The sequence below is a fragment of the Mytilus edulis genome, chromosome 13 (genome assembly GCF_963676685.1).
Source record: "Mytilus edulis chromosome 13, xbMytEdul2.2, whole genome shotgun sequence".
Taxonomy (NCBI): domain Eukaryota; kingdom Metazoa; phylum Mollusca; class Bivalvia; order Mytilida; family Mytilidae; genus Mytilus; species Mytilus edulis.
Genome location: NC_092356.1, coordinates 7,911,001 through 7,932,226, shown reverse-complemented (window position 1 = coordinate 7,932,226; position 21,226 = coordinate 7,911,001). Strand labels below are relative to the sequence as shown.

At 32.3% G+C, this 21,226-nt stretch overlaps 2 long non-coding RNA genes across 5 annotated transcripts in view; both read right to left on the bottom strand.

Moving 5' to 3' along the window:
* LOC139501876 (uncharacterized) overlaps window positions 1-21,226 on the bottom strand; it is a 205,123-nt gene that overhangs the window by 20,457 nt on the left and 163,440 nt on the right. Inside the window, exon 1 of one of the 4 annotated variants that reach the window (XR_011658668.1) lies at window positions 1,121-1,267. The exons of 1 other annotated variant lie outside the window; for it this stretch is intronic. This is a non-coding gene — a long non-coding RNA (uncharacterized lncRNA). Of the gene's footprint in view, window positions 1-1,120; window positions 1,268-21,226 lie in introns of those variants that run through there. 2 more of the 4 variants (XR_011658669.1, XR_011658670.1) reach the window with 2 other exon arrangements.
* On the bottom strand, window positions 13,361-16,769 carry LOC139501881 (uncharacterized). The gene is made up of 3 exons (XR_011658679.1): window positions 16,555-16,769; window positions 14,360-14,412; window positions 13,361-13,488 (listed from the first exon to the last, which is right to left on the bottom strand). It is a non-coding gene; the product is annotated as an uncharacterized lncRNA (long non-coding RNA).

The following is a 21,226-nucleotide window of genomic DNA, read 5'->3' as shown; positions in this document are numbered from 1 at the left end:
AAAAGCCGTAGATTTTGAAAAGCCATGATTTCAAAAAGCCGAAGATTTTAGAATTATAATAATCGGCGGGATTGTAAAAGCCGAAGATTTATTTGTAACCATGTATTTTTTAAAGGAAAAATGATAATAATCGGGGTGTTCACTGTGGCTTTCCATAGATAAGAGTAAATTTTAACATTTAAATGTTTTCAATTGATTAATTTTTGAGAATATTAATCTCAAAAGTTAGAACTGGTTTTGCTCGATAAAAACCCAGCGTTTGTCTTCTTCCTATAACCATACATTTAGTTTTATCCGGATTTAATGTTATTTTCATGACACAATTTTTCAACACATTGGAGTTCATCTTGTACTTTTAACTGCATATCTACAATACTCTTTCCTGATGCATGCATAGTTGTGTCATCAACATACACGTCTGTATGTCACTTTTTTTCGTTTACTTTTTTATATATATTGGAAGGTCGTTTTTGTACACAAACAAATAAAAATGGGTCCAAGTGTTGAGCCCTGTTAAATATGTTATCGGAATGTTAATTACTTATATGACTTATATAGAATTGCTGTGTTTTTTCTGTAAAATATGATTAAAAATATCAACCGTACTGTCAATAAATTTGATTGTATTTTTTACTTAAAACTTCACGAGCAACAAATCAAAAGCTTTTTTAAAATCCAGGAGAACTGCCATATTGATATGTTCATTGTTTATTTCATGTAGTCATCTATAAAATAAGGAGAACTACACGTTTAATAATTTCATGCGTCCGAAGCGCTTTTCTGAATTTACCTCCATCAGAAACGCTCAAAGCCAAACATTTGAAATCCGAAGATGTATAAGTACCGAAAATCGTTGAAGAGCTATATGTCAAAAGTACCTAAAATAAATAGCCAAATTCATCTAAAGCCAACTTTGCCTGAGGGAGTTGAAACCTTAGTTTTATAATAATTTCAAAATTTATAAACGGAAAATGTTAGTCAAGTTTGTTAAATCATGTCAGTACCCAAGCACTGATTACTGAGCTGATGATACACTCGTGGACTGATAGTCCACCAGCAGAGGTATCGACTCAGTGATGTAAAGCCTGTTAAAAAAATATAAAAATCAACAAACACTTACAAAATAATGACTGCTTTAAGATAGTTCCTTCAATTTTCTCTGTCAAATTATTTGTGAAGAAGGTGAACTACTTTTCTTTATTTATAATCTTTGCTGTTAAGTACACAAGTACTGACTAAATTTTACGCTTTCTCCATAATCTTTTTCTAACAAAGCCTTATTGAAACAATTTCGCTGCACATTTTATGCTTTGGTAGAGACTTACATAATTCAATCTTAAAATAATAGTCCAGCCTGTGACAAAACAAATTTCATTTTTTTTTTTAAATAATGAGTCAGACAAAATACTTTACAAGTCTAGACTATCAAATTATAAAGATATTAGCACATATTTGTCATCGTACGTCCCAAAATGCTATATTAGACTTTGCACGATTTTTATCCTTATCAAAAATAATACTTTGGTTTATCTCCTTTACATACATCTGGTATGTTTGATGAAAAGGTGTGTACAATTTATGATAAAAGAAATGATTTTTCATTTCCTATCGTTAATTATCCATTTTTAGATGGTGACGTTCCCTTATCACCATCTTACGGTGTTTATATATCTCAACTTGTACGAGTCGCTCGTGTATGTAACAATGTTTTAGATTTTAACGAGAGAAATTTATGTATTACTGAAAAATTATTACACCAGGGTTTTCGATATCACAAACTAGTCAAAACATTTACTAAATTTTATCATCGGTATAAGGACATTATTCGTACATGTAAATATAGCTCAACATGCAGACTTCTTATACGTTCAGGTATTGCACATCCAATTTTTTATGGAAATATTCTTTATAAAGCACAAAGGTGTCAGTATTCACCTCAAAAACTAACAAAACCTTTGAATAGACTTATTAAGAAGGGATATAGTTACGATACTGTTGTCAGGTCAATAAAGATTGCATATTTTGGCGTTAATATTGATTCCCTTATAGGGTCTTTGCATCGGAACTAAACACATATATTCAAAAACCAGTTGTTGGCATGACACGGGTTATGTTCTACTCATATATGTTATGATGGTATGATACTTAACCCCTAACGAGAAGGATTGTGCCTGATGTTCATATGATGAAATCATAATCTTTCAGTCATTTTAATTGAAGTCTGGAGCTGGCATGTCAGTTAACTGCTAGTAGTCTGTTGTTATTTATGTATTATTGTCATTTTGTTCATTTTCTTTGGTTACATCTTCTGACATCAGACTCGGACTTCTCTTGAACTGAATTTTAATGTGCGTATTGTTATGCGTTTACTTTTCTACATTGGCTAGAGGTATAGGGGGAGGGTGGAGATCTCACAAACATGTTTAACCCCGCCTCATTTTTGCGCCTGTCCCAAGTCAGGAGCCTCTGGCCTTTGTTAGTCTTGTATTATTTTAATTTTAGTTTCTTGTGTACAATTTAGAAATTAGTATGGCGTTCATTATCACTGAACTAGTATATATTTGTTTAGGGGCCAGCTGAAGGACACCTCCGGGTGCGGAAATTTCTCGCTACATTGAAGACCTATTGGTGACCTTCTGCTGTTGTTTTTTTTTCTATGGTCGGGTTGTTGTCTCTTTGGCACATTCCCCATTTCCATTCTCAATTTTATTTTGATGTTTTTGTATGTATATATATACATCATCCATCTTTTTAAGTATATGAAAATTCCCGGTGTTATGATTGACAATATGACATCTACAATGTATTCGAAACAAGAATGTGTCCATAGAACACGGATGCCCCATCCGCACTATCATTTTCCCTGTGCAATGGACTGTGACTGATAATGGAAAAAAATATCTAATTGGCGGCAAAATTAGAAAGATCATATTGTAGAGTACGACAACTAGGGTACATGTATTTCCATGTATTTTATTATGACGTGTGATAGACATGTAAGATATTTTTGATGTATGTTTTAAATTGGTATTAATAAAGCATACTGTCTAATATTCTGTAATTTTTATGTAAGTTATGATGTAGGAAACAGTAACTGTGTGAAATAACTTGTATAATACTACTTGTAATGCTTGTAGTCTGGAAAATATGATAACTGAAGCAAATAAGTTTTAATTAACATTTAATAAGTATAGTAAGAACAATTACAATGTTATCAGTTTTCTAAAAATATTGAATTACTGTCATTTGCATATATTTGATAAACCAGTTGAAGTTCATGTAATAATTTACCAGTTCATAGTAATAATCCACTGAATAATCCAACTGTATGTCTTGTATTTTTGTGAAGATCCAATTGTAGCAACTTTAGTAGATCGTAGTAAATCGTAGTAAATTCCACGCACCTGTGCTTGAATTTTATGAATGAAATGTATTGACATGCGCAGTAGAATTCATGTGTCACTTGGGACGATTGTTCAATGAAAACACTATTTTTACGTGTTGGCAACTGTTTTCACATACTTCTTGTAATTCCTTTTAGTATTTATAGTCAACGTCTTCAATGTTTTGTAGATGTTAATGCTCACTATCCTTGATATTTATCATTTTGGTCCGCCGGTGACACACATACTTTTTGCAATGTTGTTTACGTATTGTAACTTCCGGTGGCGCTGTATATATTGTTGTATTTTTAGTTACCATAGAAATTTGTTTAGTACCATGCAAACTTTGTTTATTATATAAAGGTTACTTAAATTGTATATTATTGTGATTTTTGTAATTTATTTAAGAATTCAAATATTTGGTTGGACGGCAAGCGCGCGATCCAACAATCCAACCATCCAACTATCCAACAATCCAACAATCCAACATTGACGTAATTTCGACGCTTGGTCGTCAGTTCTGCTTAAACTTTTGGTTCTTACAGTTGGTATTTTTATTTGCTCGTTATTTATTTTAGTCAAAATGGTTAATTTTTCTTAGAAACTTCATTTTTTTAAAGGTTAAATGGTAAAGGAAAATAGTAAAGTTAGCGTTTTCAAAGTTTTATGCGTCCAAAGTTCTTTTCTGAATCGTGATCTACCTCGGGAATTCGAACGCTTAAAGCAGGTTATTTGATTGCCAAGGAAACTTTCGAAGAGCTCAGTATAACACGAACATCAATCTATATTCGTCTTAACTCAAAATGCAGGCCGTCTTTGAGTTAACAGTGCAAGTGAAGTAAGGAATATTTCATTTTAGCGGACTCTGAAGTTTTATTTCTAGTTTATCTTTTAAAGTTAGGATTATTGAAATTGTTCATTGAAGTTCATGTTTACTGTTAACGTTTGTCATTTTGTAATAAATAGGATTAAATAGGAAAACATTTGACAAGTAAGGGATAATTTCCTAAAGGTCTGGAAATTATAATAAACAATACAGTTTATGTATGGTATAAACTGTATTTCATTGTTAGTTATTCAGGAAAGGTTCTGAATATAACTAATAATAATAAACATGTTTTATGTAACTGGTGAGGTATCAGTTACAACTATATGCAAAAATGTCAGAAAGAGGTATTCTGATTAAATTCACTTGAAGTTAGGATTTTCTCTTAGGTAATTTATTTTCTTAGTAAGATAGCAGGACTCAGCCTTTTTTATGTATTTTTCTGACACACCAACATATTATCTCTTGAGTGTAGAGATAAGTTAATAAATATCTCTTGAGTTTAGAGATAAGTTAATGAATATCTCTTGAGTGTAGAGATAACTTTCTACATGTATCATACTGAATAGATTCTTGTCATATCATTTAAGTCTATAGTTTAAATATATTACTAGTTAAAATTGTTGTTTATCTTGAATATAACTGAAAATATATGATTCTTGAAATGAATAAAAGATAGAAACTTATTTACGTGACTTTTAGCAAATGCCTATATTATACTGACCAGCTCATATCTTGTCATACTGACTTTGTTATTTACAAACTACTCATATAATTTGAGTAAAAACTCTTGGGTCGAAGCATTTCAAGCCCCTGCCCGCTACAATATCATAGAAAACATGTGTACTACGTTTCAAGTTGAATGGACTTCAACTTCATCACAAACTACCATGACTACCTCGACCAAAAACTTTAACATGAAGCGGGACAGACGGGCGGACGAACGGACGAACGAACGAACGAATGAACAAATGAAAGAACGAAAGGACGGACGAACGAACGGACGGACGAACGAACGGACGCACATATCAGAAAACATAATGCTCATAAATAGGGCATAAAAAAAACCAGAACAAAGATGTCAATAAAAACCAGTCACCATACGGTCCTCAACAATGGAGAGAACCCACTCCTTACAGCAAGTTAAAACAAGAATTAGTGAAACGCTATATCATGAAACAACCCAAAAGAGAGAATATCAACAGAAACGCCATTCCTAACAAATAATGGATGCACCATCCAAAAGGAAACCATAAGACAGGAAGACAATAAAAGCATCACCAACCAACAAAAAATATCAAACAACGAATAAAAACTATATTGTATATTTTGCAAAAACATTGATGACATCGCATGGCAAAATCATATGACAAAACACATCAAAAACGAATGGCAACAGCTGTCATATTCCTTGGTACAGGCATTTTCAAATAATTTATATTGTTTTAATTTATATTCAATATACTCTCTTGTTGCTAATTTATCCCCCAAAAAAAGAAATTCACTTTGCTGTTGCAAATTGATCCACCCCTAAAAATACACTATGTTGTTGCGAATTGACCCTCCCTCCATATTTTTTTTAACGCCCTTCTCAATTTTGGCAAAAATGAAAATAACATTATTATGTAATCATGGCTAAAATTAATAATTCTTAAAAGGCATTTAAATAATAGCAACTTCAAAAAAAAAATGACAGCTTATCACCTCAAGACAATGCAACATTTTTTTATACATAATTTAAAAGATGTGTAAGGGGGTTATTCATACCTTAACATCAATCACAACTTTTATATTGTGGTTATAAATCTTGTGTAAAGATTTCTTATATTTCTATTTACGTATACCAAAGTTATTATGCGGAAGTCTAATATGACGCGCTTCTTTCGCTTTGTAAACAGCACCGTGATTAAATTCTCGATATGTCTATACCAAGGGCAGACTCAGTGATATATAGAATAGTGGCTATTACAATATACTTCCAACGTAAATCCACATGTATTGGAACCTATTTGCAAACTCGTTGCCAATTTTATTGTTTTAACAATTGCAATGAAAAAGAGAAAAATATATATTGTATTCTTATTCGGATGCATAATGAAAAGAAGTAATGCAAAAGAGCTCGAAGAAATCAAAATTTTCTATTGTATTGCATTAATCGCATATTAACTGATTTCAGCAAGTCAACATCGGGGCTCCTTAGTTACAAAATATCATATTCGGAATTGACGGTAACTTACGAGAAAAACATGTCAATCAAAAATGGCAAAGGTTCGGTTGGAGAATTAAAAGAATTAAACAGATTTTTTTCTGGTGGTTTCTCACGAAATAATCCATGCAAGCCATAGATTTATAAGAATGCTTGAGATTTATCTAACGGGGAGTAAAAAAGAACAGCCACTCACAGCATACCCATTCTCGCTTCAGTTTTTCAATGACCATATTTGTCCTATTAGAATCGAAATACCATAGATTGTTGGAAATGAACACATGGCATTGGCCGTGATATTCGTTAATTTTATCTCTCGCTATCGCTAAGGATAAAGTTTTTGAATATCACGGCCAAGGCCACGTGTAAATTTCCAATAATCTATGGCTTCAGTTTTTATTTCTTAAACCAAATGTCCTCGGATGACGCTGACGACGACGACGGCAACTACAACTAAGGTAATACCAATATCGATCGCAAAATATTTTGTGCTTGTATAAAAATAAGTGGAATCCTACAGAAAATAATATATATATATCAACAAACATTTACAAATCAATTTATTGATTGTTTTTGTTTTTTTGTCACTTTTAATTACCGCTTTTGGGATACTACGTAGGGGCCAGTTTTTATTGATGGATATAGCCAAATCTCCCGAAGAAAACCATCGAACGTCGATAGGAAAACTGATAATCCTCATCAATTAAGAGTGGAGTCGAGTGCATCCGCACGAGCGGGGTTCCAACTCACAACCTTAGTGTTGACTGGATAGATTTTACAGTAGTACAACTACTTGAACCACTTATTCAACGATATCCCATTATATTTTCACTGTATTCAGATATGTTCTTCAATTTTCTCTATCGTAGTATTTGTGGAGAAGGTAAACGATTTTAATTTACATTCTTTCTTAGAAAGTACTCAAGTACTGAAAAAGATTTATGCTTTTGTTTGAATTTGAAATAATTTAATTCAGCATAAATTGATAAACAAGCTGTCAAAGCGTTTTTAAATCTAAACCTATTTACTCTTAGTTTCACACAAAAAATCATTAGAATTGCATCATCGTTATACATACATCATCGTTATACATACATCATCATTTTTCAAACAAAGCTTTCTATAATTCGGTACGCTTCACATTCGATGTTTGGTAGAGAATTACATTATTCAACTTAAAAAGAAAGCCACTCCAAGCTGTGACAAAACTATAGTTTAAGTGAAATCTTAAATTATATTTAAAAAAAGTTCAAAAAGGTAATTCATAAGAAATTACTTAGCGCCAATGACGTGTGTGATCAGCCACGCCATTTTCATGTAGGCTTATGGAGGTATAATGTATAACGTTGTTTGTTTTTATCTTAAGCATCCAGTGGTACACAAAATCACATTTAGAAATTGCCTCAGATCACCAACATATACAGATCTAAATTATCAAGCGATAAAGATATAAGCAAACTTTTGTCATCGTACGGTCTACATCATGAGCAAAACCCATACCACTTAAGAAGCAATACTTGATATTGCATGATTTTTATCCTGAATTAATAATACTTTGATTTATCTCTTATAGATACATCTTCTATTTTAGATGAGAACGTTTGTTTTCTGAATGTTATACATATGGTACAGAGACGCACAACTTTATGAGTATATGATAATGCCCGGTATTATGATTGACAATAAGACTCTGGAAACAAAGTACACTTTCCAAAAAAACAAAAGAACAAAGATGTCAATAATAACAAGTCACCATGCAGTTAGTCTTCATCAATGAACATTAAACCAAGCTGTTCGGCAAGTTAAAACAGGAGACACTTTATGATGAAATGACCCAGAAGAGAAAACGTCTTATTTACTAAGTATGTAGTAACAAACAAAGTATTCTGTCTGTACAGTTCTTTCCATGTTTTTTTTGTTAAACTAAGTTGCCCTTTGGTAGCCATATTGGCTGCTTGATCAACGAAACAACAGTTGATCAGCACATCAAAAGGAACTTACATGCCATGTTTGGTTCAATCCATTTAGTGGTTATCTAAAAGAAGACATTCTTATGCACTATCCATAGGGTCCTATGTTAAGCGAAGTGCCCTGCTGAATGCCATCTTGGATGATGGATCGGCTTCAAAGTAACAACACTTGGTCAGCACCTAATAAGGAATAGTCATACCATTGATGTAAGAAGATGTGGTATGAGTGCCAATGAGAAAACTCTCCATCTAAGTCAAAAATTGTAGAATAAGAGGTCAAAGTACGGTCTTCAACATGGAACCTTTTATTGCACCGAACAGCAAGTACTAAAGGGCCAAAAACGTTTCTGATGTAAAACCAATAAAACGGGAAAAATACACGGTCTTATATCTATAAACAACGAGAAACGAGAAGACATTTATGCACATATCAGCAAACGACAACCACTGAACATCAGGATTCTGACTTAGGACGGGTGCAAAATGCAGCGGGTTCAAACGTTTTTAAAAAGTATCAATCTTTACCCTTACCGGAAACAATAGTGTAACAGCACAATATAGAAAGAAACACAATCAATATCAATTGGAAGGGCTTAAATCAATCACAAGACATATGAAAACAAACAAGCGAGTTTGTCACTTCATTGAAGACCCATTGGTGACCTTCGGTTGTTATTGCTCTTAGGTCGGGTTATTGTCTCTTTGACACATTCTTCATTTCCATTCTCAATGTTATCTTATACACTAAATGAATATGTTTTATTTCTAAAAATGGAATTAAAATGAACGAGGAAAATACACTAGAGGCTCTAAAGATGTGTTTGTAGATCTTACTTTACTGAATATTCTTGCTGCTTACAATGTTCTCTATCTATAATGAACTTGGCCAAGTAGTAATAGTGGAAAATGTTAGTAAAAATTTACAAATTTTATGGAAATTGTTCAAAATTGACTATAAAGGGCAATAAATCCTTAGGGGGTCAATTGACCATTTTGGTCGTGTTGACTTATTGTTAGGTCTTACTTTGCTGTACATTATTGCTGTTTACAATTTATCTCTATCTATAATAATATTCAAGATAATAACCAAAATCGGTACAATTTCCTGAAATGTTACCAAATCAGTGGCAGCAACCTAACAACGGGGTATCCGATTCATCTGAAAATATCAGTGCAGATAGATCTGGACCTCATAAACAATTTTGCCACTGGTCAGATTTTCTCTAAATGCTTTGGTTTTTGAGATATAAGCAAAAACTGCATTTTACCTCTATGTTCTATTTTAAGCCATGGTGACCATCTTAGTTGGTTAGGCGGGTCATCGGACACATTTTTTAAACTAGATACCCCAATGATGATTGTTGTCAAGTTTGGTTTAATTTTGCCCAGTAGTTTCAGAGGAGAAAAGTTTTGTAAAATTTAACGCTGGACGCCGGAGGCCAAGTGATGAGCTAAAAAGTGACAATTTTCAATCTTCTAAGAATGCGAAACAAGTGAAATTATGCTAGGAATGGTGAACTATTATAAAACCAGATGCTCCGCAGGGCGCAGCTTTATACGACCGCAGAGGTTGATACCAGAACGGTTGGGCAAGAATGGACACAACATTCAAGCTGGATTAAGCTCTAAATTTTGATTGTGATTAAATAGTTGACACAGCATAGGTTTCTGACACAGAATGAATGTGGTCTAATAAACTATAACTGAAGATTTCTTGCTATTGCGCAATACTGTGCAATTGATTATATCAATGCATTGAACTACATGACTGTAAATTAACTATGTGTAAATATCTGCTTTGATTGTATTGTAATTTTCATGTGAGGGCCTCAGGGAAGATTAGTTTTTTGTAACTAACTGAGTTTACCCTCTTTAAATAAAGAATATATTATTATTATTGAAAATTTCTTGCTATTGCACAATACTGTGCAATTGAAAATTTCTTGCTTTTGCTGAATACTGTGCAATTGAAAAATTTCTTGCTGTTGCACAATACTCAATATAATAATTTTTGATCCTGATTTGGACCAACTTGAAAACTGGGCCCATAATCAAAAATCTAAGTAGATATAGGAAGATGTGGTGTGAGTGCCAATGAGACAACTCTCCATACAAATAACAATTTAAAAAGTTAACCATTATAGGTTAAAGTACGGCCTTCAACACGGAGCCTTGGCTCACACCGAACAACAAGCTATAAAGGGCCCCCAAATTACTAGTGTAAAACCATTCAAACGGGAAAACCAACGGTCTAATCTATATAAACAAAACGAGAAACGAGAAACACGTATATATTACATAAACAAACGACAACTACTGTACATCAGATTCCTGACTTAGGACAGGTGCAAACATTTGCAGCGGGATGTTTAGATTCAGCATATCAAAGAAGCCTAAGAAATCAATTTTTGTTAAAATCAATCTTAGTTTGATTTTGGACCCTTTGGACTTTAAGTAGACCAAAAATTAAGAATCTACATACACAGTTAGATTTTGCATATCAAAGAACGCCAATTTAGAATTTTTGATGAAATCAAACAAAGTTTAATTTTGGACCCCAATTTGGACCTACTTGAAAACAAGGCCAATAATAAAAAATCTAAGTACATTTTTAGATTCAGCATATCAAAGAACCCCAAGGATTCAAGTTTTGTTAAAATCAAACTAATGTTTAATTTTGGACCCTTTGGACCTTAATGTAGACCAATTTGAAAACGGGACCAAAAATAATTAAGAATCTAAATACACAGTTAGATTCGGCATATCGAAGAACCCCAATTATTCAATTTTTTATGAAATCAAATAAAGTTTAATTTTGGACCCTTTGGGCCCCTTTTTCCTAAACTGTTGGGATCTTTACTCCCAGAATCAATCCCAACCTTCCTTTTGTGGTCATAAACGTTGTGTTTAAATTTCATAGATTTCTATTTACTTAAACTAAAGTTATAGTGCGAAAACCAAGAAAGTGCTTATTTTGGCCCTTTTTGGCCACTAATTCCTAAACTGTTGGGACCAAAACTTCTAAAATCAATCCCAATCTTCCTTTTGTGGTCATAAACGTTGTATTTAAATTTCATAGATTTCTATTTGATTAAAGTAAAGTTATATATAGTGCGAAAACCAAAAGTATTGGGACGACGACGACGACGACGCTGACGCCAATGTGATAATAATATACGACCAAAAATTTTTCAATTTTTGCGGTCGTATTAAAAAAATGTACAGGGTTATGCATGTATTGTTCACTGTAAACATTATTAATGAAGAAAGTATAAAATTGAACTGGACATTGGACATTGATACCATTCATATTATCCACAGATCTTGTTACGGCCAGAAATTACCTTTAAATTGTAGCCAACAAAAGACACAAATCAATAGTAAAATTTAACAATATTTATTATACAAAAGTTTACAAGAAGTATTACACAAATATTACTGTCAACTTAACTGTCAAAATATGAGTCCAATCTTTTATCTTTATCTGTATCCGGATATCTTTCGGAATCCAATCTGAATATTACGTTTACTACTAAGGTCACAATCCAGTATGATGTTGTTTTTAGAATAAAGTTTCAATCCAAATGCGGTGAATACTAATGTCTATCGATGTCTAAGTCTAAGTCCAAGAGTGAGTGTTTAACTTTAGTGTCTGTATATATATAATTGTCAAGGAAAATTCTAGAACACTTTATAATGGAACATCCTAGAAAGTTACAACAGAAGTTTCTAGTAAAATGTAGAAGTTTATATAACGCATCTTTTATAAGGATCATTCTGGAAAGTTCCAATCATTCTGTAATTGTTCCAGTGGTTTCTAAACTGCACAGTTCTAAATAATTCTGTAAACAACTATCAGGCCACACAACACAAATCAGGCCAACATAAATAAATACAATAATTACAATATCATAACAATCTATGCATTTGAATATTCAATGGGATATGTGCTAAGTCAGATTTAGAATGGAGTTGAATGAAATGGCTTCAATGAAACAACACTTGGTCAGCATTCATGGCATGTTTGGTTTCATTCCATTCAGTGTTTCTCTAAAAGAAGAATTTTTATGCATTGTCCATAAGATACTATGTTGAAAGGAGTCCCCAAAATGGCAGTCATCTAGGATGAATGATTGCGTATAAAGTAACACCACTTGGTCAGCACCTCATAAGGAACATTCATGTCATTCATGCCATGTTTATTTCAATCCTTTTAGTGGATCCTTAAAAACAGAAACTTTTATGTATTTTTCCCTATGTTGAACTAAGCCCCATCTCAAGGCCTTCTTTGATAATGGATGGGCTTCAAAGTAACAACATTTGGTCTCATAAAGAACTTTCACTGCATGTTTAGTTTTATACCATTCAGTAGTTCTCTAGAAGAAGTTCATTTTTTTTAAGTTAACAACCGCGACATCGACTGATGACTATGGACGACGACAGACATCAAGGTACTCTTTCATTCAGCCCTCTCAATTCTTTGATAAATGTAACAAGTGTCCTCTTAAATACAAAAATTCATCTACAGGTACATATGTTAAAACTTCACAAACCCACTCTTTATGTGTCAGCTTTTTCAATTATCTGCTTAAAAAGTTTGGCTTTATGATCTGGGTCACAAAGATAGCTATAAGCCATTGGATGAGAGCAATAGCTTTAAAAATTTGTTATACATTTTCCAGATGGATTAGGAACAGTATCCAAATCACAATTATAAAAAGAGTCCCAGACCAAATATTTTATCATTCCTTATTATGGAATCAAGAGTAAAATATACCCAAAATTACAGACAGAGAGTTTAATAAACAAAAGAATGAGCAGACCAACAAAGGTCATTGCAGTGTGCAAAAATATTCATAGTTGATCATTTTCATGGTTTTATATTTATTTTATAACATAAAATATATTTCTAATATAAAATATAACATGAAGAAAAGTAAAACATACGTTATTAATATCCCATATATATGCTAATTAATGATAAAATATAATCATTGATAATAATTGATGTTCACTATTCTCTGTATGTCAATAATATCAAGAATAAAACTGTCTATAACAGGGAACACAATGCAAGCTTCTTCTATAGTCCTGTACCGGTATCTGTAATGTTAACAAAATAAATAGTATATAAATATCGAAGTGCTTGTCAGCTCAGAAGTGCAAAAATTGTGTAAATTTATAATTGGGAAGTCAAACTAAATGTTGTATTGTATAAAGCCTTTGTTGTAGTTGATTCAATTACATTTCTGGACAATGGGAGATAACCCCAATTTTAAAATATGACTTTAATAATGACATCATTTATATTTTTTGATCAGATATTAGATTCCTGCACCTTGCAAACCTTATGTAAATTTCTTGACAAGTGTACAACGTTTGGTGACTTAAATATCTGAGCAAATATTACATTGATAAATTTCTTGAAATGTTCATGTATAGAATTTTATGAACAAAGCACAAAAAGGTAATGATAAGCCTTGAAAGATTTAGATATCAAGTAAGTAACATAGGATTTAGATTGCATTTCGTGCAATCTTTAACCAAAAAGTTATAAGAGGAATGCATTAAAGGTTTTATCTATAGTCCTTCATATGCAAATATCTACTGACTTCTGTAAAATAAAAAGGGTTGAATGTTTAAAAGTGGTCATTGATGGCATCATAGATATTGAGTTTACAATGATTGAAAATTGTATTGCCTTTATTCAATTTTGTAAGTTGATTTACATTCTTGAAGTGCATTCAACACAATTTGTTTATCAAGTGTGCAAGTTGAAAAAAAAAAAAGATATTTTGAAACATTTGTTTTTATTTTTTTATAATTTGCAAACAGATCTTACAGATGACTAGGACTTAATCTTGATGGCCACTGTCCTTCTAATTTGCATAATTTTCTTAAAAATCAATATACAAAGACCATGATAGAAATATATACAAATAGAGATACCCCTAAAATTACTGTCAATGCTTACCTGTCAACTACATCAGGAATGGTCTTTTGTAAATTTGTCTGGATGATCTGGGCCTACAGTTAAAAAGAAACTTTCAAAGTAATCATGCCAAAGTAATATATACATAATTTCTTTAAATTTCATATGAATCCAATATTTATTCAAGTACTTCTAATTATTTGCTTATCAATCATTAAGTTTCCTAAATCCAGCCTTGCAATTTTTTTCAAAATAAAGATTTTCTTTTTATCAAATTAAACTTTGTATGGGTCTATGATAAAAAACAAGAATGTGTCAATAGTACACGGATCCCCTACTCCCATTATCATTTTCTATGTTCAGTGGACCGTGAAAATGTGGTCAAAAGTCTAATTTGGCAATTAGATTAGAAAGATCATATCATAGGGAACATGTGTACTAAGTTTGCAGTTGATTGGACTTGAGGAACACCTATATGATTATCTTGCATTTGATTGATATTCTGGCCTATTTTTATAGACGGTTTTCTTTAGCCATTCAAGAACAGGTGGACTAAGGTCATATATTTCAATGTAATTTTTTGAAAGAAGTAGATCATGAGAAAGACAGTTAAAGCTTTACTGAGATCTAACAATATTGGCGCCAAGTATTTATTATTATCCAGTGCCTTTTCCAATCATCCAACCTGAGCGTCACTGATGAGTCCTATGTAGACAAAACGTTCTGTTGTATTGTTTATTTGTGTATTTCTCTGTCCTGACTGTTCTTCCATTTTTTTGTGCTGTAGTTATGTCATGTGATGTTGTGTTTTAGTGGTATTTTCTACCTTGGCATAAAAGCGCAATGTCAGGCTAGCTGCAAAACCAGGTTCAACCCACCATTTTTTCTTTAAAATGTCCTGTAGCAAGTCGGGAAAATGGCAGTTGTTATCTAATAGTTTGTTTCTGTGTGTGTTGCATTGTTGTTTGGTTTTTTGTTGCACTTCATTTTTTATGTTGTTTATGTGTTTTCCTCTAAAGTTTAAGTATTTCCCCAAGTTTTAGTTTATTGCTAAGATTATTTTTCTCTCATTCGATTTGCTTAGTCTTTAGGTTTGTATGTTGTGTCTTATGTACTATTATTGATCTGTTTGCCTTTTTTATTTAAGCCATGGCTTCGTCAGATTAATTAGTTTCAATCTATGCGTTTGGCTATCCCTCTTGTATCTTTCGTCCCTCTTTTCGAACAGCGGAATACTATTGTTGCTTAAGTAATATCGACTGACAGCCATTGCTCGATCGAAATGCCCGAAATAAATGATCGAAATATCAATAAAGTGTTTAGTTAGTTGATTTTCTATGGCTGTTTCAAATGTTTTACATATTGCCGACAAAACACTAACTGGGCGGTAATTTTTTCTTTTTAAACATACTGTTTTTTAGGATTGGGTTCCACTTGGGTAATTTTAAACGTCTCTAGAAATTGAAGTTACTGTATATAATGATAAATAAACAAGCTGTGTGATCAATAAACTCATTATAGATACCAGGACTAAATTTTGTATATACGCCAGACGCGCGTTTTGTCTACAAAAGACTCATCAGTGACGCTCAAATCCAAAAAAGTTTCAAAAGGCCAAAAAGAGAACGAGCTTGAGGAGCATTGAGGACCAAAATTCCTAAAAGTTTTGCCAAATACAGCTAAGGTAATCTATGCCTGAGGTAGAAAAGCCTTAGTATTTCAAAAAATCTAAATTTTGTAAACAGTTAATTTATAATTATAACAGTATCAATGATAATTCATATCAGCACAACAGTGCTGCCTTCTTGGCTGGTGATACCCTCAGGGAAACAAATCTCCACCAGCTGTGGCATCGATCCAGTGGTTGTAAATACATGATTAACAGCGTGAAAAATGTTTGGTAACATACCAATGATACCATTTGCCTTTTAAACATTTATTATTCCATTTTTTATAGGTTGGTTCCCTCCGTATAACATTCAGTATGCCTTCGGAATCACATGTATTTGGGGCATGGATCCCCCTTTTTTTGACCTCACTAAAAAAAAATTGTTTAGTGTTTTTTTATTTATTTACAATATTCTACCATGTATAAACATATATCAAGTCTCAATAATCCATTGCTAGTCGATTACAATAACTTTTTTACTATCCATACGAGCCCCAAGTGAAAAAAGAAAATGTAATTACCTTCGATGACTGACCTTCTTTCACTTTTCATATAAAAAATCACTTACTTTTCATAAAAAGTACATCCTTAGATCCCTGGGATATTTTTCTCGACGTTTAAATAGGTCACATGGTGATCTGCGGTGGTTTTGTGTCTTGTTTTACTGATTTTGTTCTACAATTGTCGTCCGTTTGAACCTCGATTCACGGAAGTGAAAATACAGCGCCATCTGCGTGGTCTTTCGCTATGTTCCATAACTTCGTTTGACTAAACTGCTTTCCTGTTTTTGTTTACCAGTTTTACAGATGGGTTCCGAATGCAATGTAGCTATAAGAAAAGGTAAGAGATATTAGAATAAAGTATTTTTGGCGGACTTTTACAAATCCAAAAAAAAGGTTATAAATATAAAACTTTGTTTTTGTAAAAAAAAGTGTTTATTAAGATGTCTTCTGATCAAACAAAGCTACACTCTTGGTTAATTGATAACATATAAAAATGCAGTGATACTAGTAATTACGTTGATCTTAATGAAATTAAGAAAAAATACTGTTTACCAGTGTCCAGTGCAGCTATTGGAAATGGTATTGTACAAATATTCAGGGATGTCACAAAAAAGACAAAAAAGGTGTAAAGATGACTGGAGCAAGACTACTCAGGCTTATTATGGACTGTCATGGCGTACACTGTCCGAAACAAATTCTTTAGAATTTAAAAAAAATAGTTTCTATTGTGCCAAATTACTTTTTTGTAATATCAAGACTCCCAGATGAAATATTGCTTGGTTATTTCAAAACGGAAATCATAAATGGCAACAGATTCATGATTGAAATTAAATTTGAATCCAACGGTCAATGGTTCATAATTGCACAAGGGAAAACAATTAAGTTTGATGAAATAAGTATTGAAAATAACAGTTATTTAAACATGTCAAATCATTCTGTTTTTGAAACTGTTAGACAATTAAATATTTGTAGTGGTTTTCTTGCTGTTGACGGCAGTCATATTTAACCAGATCTTTCTGTATACAAAGAGCATGTGTCTATTTTTGGAGATGAAAACTCAGAAACCATTCATTTAAGATCAAAATCATGTAAAATTGTTTTACCGTTTAAAACATCAAATGTTGCTTCACATTTGTGCTATTTCTGTAAAAAAAATAAATGTTCTCCAGAAAAGGAAAAGGAAAATGCTAGCTGTACTGAATTACCCCTTGAAAAAAATTAGATAAGTCAACATCTAAATTCCTGGCAAAAAGTTGCACAGCATTATGTTCATTTTCAGTGAGTCTATTCGGTGAGTTTAAAAATGCTAACGTCTCATCTGACGGATTGCCAATTTCAAATTCATTAATGCATTTAATAAGAGTATGGTCGCTTTGACAATTTTTTTTTAGTGAGGTCCAAAAAAGGGGGGTCCATGCCCCAAATACCTGTGTTCGGAATATACAAATATTAACGGTCGGTATGAGCTAATGATGGCCTTGAACTTGAACGTTTCGGTTCCCGGTTTGACGACGTCCTCATACGGTACCAGTTGAAATGGCGTTAAACGTCAGAATGAAATAATTTCTTGATCAGTTAGTGGAAACATCCCAAACTCATTAATTCTTGATTTTATAACAGGAGGGAACATAATTATATTGAAGCAAAGACATTTTTTTCGGGCATCGGCAAAATAGCAAACAACAACAACAACAACAATTTGTATTTGTCAATCAAGACGCCCCGAGGATCAGTACAATTACAGTTTAAATTAAAGTGTACTAATAATTGTGGTGATTTTTTTCATTGAAATTACAATGCATGATAAATATGATATTTGCATGATCAACTCTGATTAATATGACTGAGTTAATCGTATAGAAATCTATTGCATCATCATAAACCTGATAAAAAAATAATATATACAATATGACATAGACAATCGCATAGCTCCAAAAAATATTGCTTTTGAAATAATAGCTTGTTATTTGAATAACATACTATAGTATCACATATCTTTAAATGAAATAGGTTTCAACTTAGCTTCCGCTTACCAGGCAACGACTTGCTATTCTAACGTGACTTGTCTCTATTAGTTTTAATTTATTTTATTATTATCATGTATACATAAAATGTCCCTCTGCTAACTAATAATCTATTTTTCCAGCGCCGGCAAAATGACACTAAATTAATCATGCCGGTAAAATAGCCATTTCTATAGAAATAGGCTATTTTGCCGGCTTGAACTCAGATAGTTCACACAGTGCCGGCAAAAAAGTAACTGCCTTTTATTTAACAACAAAGAAATATAGATTATGTCGACTGCTTTCCTCATTCAACATTGTTCAATATTCAATAATTTTGGTGAAATGTACGAGCTTATTATAGATAGCCGATAGAGCGACAATATAATTTATAGGTCAATAAATGAGGGGGTTATGAGGGGTCATGATCACGAAACCCGGGCTTAAAAACACGAAATCCCGAGGTCCCGAATTTAAATAAATTTAAATCCCGACATCCTGAAATTCGGGGAAAAAAATCTCGGATCCCGAAATCAGAGCTTAAAAAAAACCGATCCCGTAAAGGCCTCCTATCCCTTCCATCGCTGTTATTTTAAAACTCTCTCCCTTTAAAGCTTTCATTTCTTGAATGCCCAAGCCCCCCTCCCCCCTCCTCTTCCATTTTTTTTAATCCCACATCCCCACTTTTATCTATCCCTGTCCGGTAAACATAAAAACAGTTTTGGTATAATTATATACTGACCATGACATTGATTTGATTAAGCCTTTTAGGGATTTTTTTTTTTATATTCATATTTTTACAGAAGGGAAATGTCAAAATAAATCTCTGTCCTCCTTTTAACTGATGTATTGTTGTTGTTTTTTTTTTGTCCCAAATTTTTTAAATTATGAAGCCTATTTTTGTTTTGAAGCATCCCACCTGGACATTCATATAAAAGTACATGCAATTCTTTCAACTTCCAAAAGAGGGACGAAAGATACCAAAGGGACAGTCAAACTCATAAATCCAAAACAACTGACAACGTCATGGCTAAAAACGAAAAAGACAAACAAATAACAGCACACACGGCACAACATAGAAAATCAAAGAATAAACAACACGAACCCCACCAAAAAACTAGGGGTGATCTCATTTGTTCCCAAACTTTTTTACAGTGCTTTATTTTTTAGTACGCTATAAATCAATAAACATTTACAGTAATGACATGAGTGCATGGTACCCCGTCACATTTTCACATAATAAGTTTAATTACGTCTCAATGTCATATATTTGAAATTTATGAAAATCAAACAGGAGATTACATTAATAGATATAAACAATTCACCAAAATTTTATAACATTTGCTGACACATTGTTCAGTTATTGTCCGAAAACTGGAAAATCCCACCTTCTTTTAAGCGAATAAAACCCTTAACTCAGAAATGTAAAATCTAAATATTTTGTAAAATTGTAAACATCAACAGATATAAACTATTCACCAAAATTTCTAGTCCAAGATTACTCTGACGTCCAACGGTTGTTTTGCCAGACAAGTTTGGGCCGTGGGATCGCGTCTTGTAGAGTAATTTCGGACTACAAAGTTTCATGAGAACTGCTGAAAGCATTTTCAAGTTATTTTTCCGAATCTAGAGTAATCCCTTTTTCTGACAAATATATGACTCTGTAACTCAAAAACGTGAAATCTAAAATTTATGAAAATCAAAAGGGAGCTCTTGTCAATAGATATAAACAATTCACCAAAATTTCGCAAGTTGGTGAAAGCATTCTTTTTAATGAAAAAAAAAAACTCAACTCAAAACTTTAATAGAAAGAATGTCAACATTGAAAGTGAAATATAGCTAAAACATTAGATTGACTGATTCGATCCACAAAAAAATCATTCTTATACAGGTAAAATCAAAAACTAGCTTATTTTTTTAACCTGACAAGTTTATACATGTATATAAATACTTGTACATACATGTATATATCAGTTAGACTGAAATGGGTGATCTTCAATCACTGATTCAAGTTAACATTTTGTCCAGAAATGTTGGAAGTAAGAGTTGTCTTTCTTTAATAATCACCAATTTTAAAAGTACTAGTAGTATAAATAAAACACTAGACTAAGTGATTTAATTTTATTGTATTTTGAATATACTGTACAATGTTTATTAACCAGGGACTAATTATGTTCATATATGAAATCCCATTTAGTTTATTTAAAATCACCTCAGTAAATAGTTTCTGGTGTTTTCTTTCATTATCAGGTATGGAATGTCAGACCTTTTTACTAGGTTCATCCTTCTGACATACATGTAAGAAAGCTAGTCCTACCGTACCTAGGCCCTCTGGTGTCAAATGCTGGTAGACCATTTCTGAAAGACAATTCAACTACAATCATTGATTTAAAAAATTCAGATAACACAAATTCAAAGTGAGGTCAATAAATAGTCTTTTAATCAAAGCAAGTTTTAAATCTATGGAATATAAACAAATTTCAAGACCTGCTTTCTTTCAAATTCCCTCATGAGATTTGTTGACCTGAATTTTCATACTCTATTATAAAAAGGATAAAAAGTTGACCGGACTATTTATTTTTTGGTGAATTTTAGTTCAAAATTGAAAATTTGACTTCATCATTTCTATACAAAGGTGACTTCCGGTCAACTTTTTACCCTTTTTACGTAATGTATTCATATTTTTCTTTATATAATATTATTTTTCACTAAATTTTCTTTAAGAATCAATTTA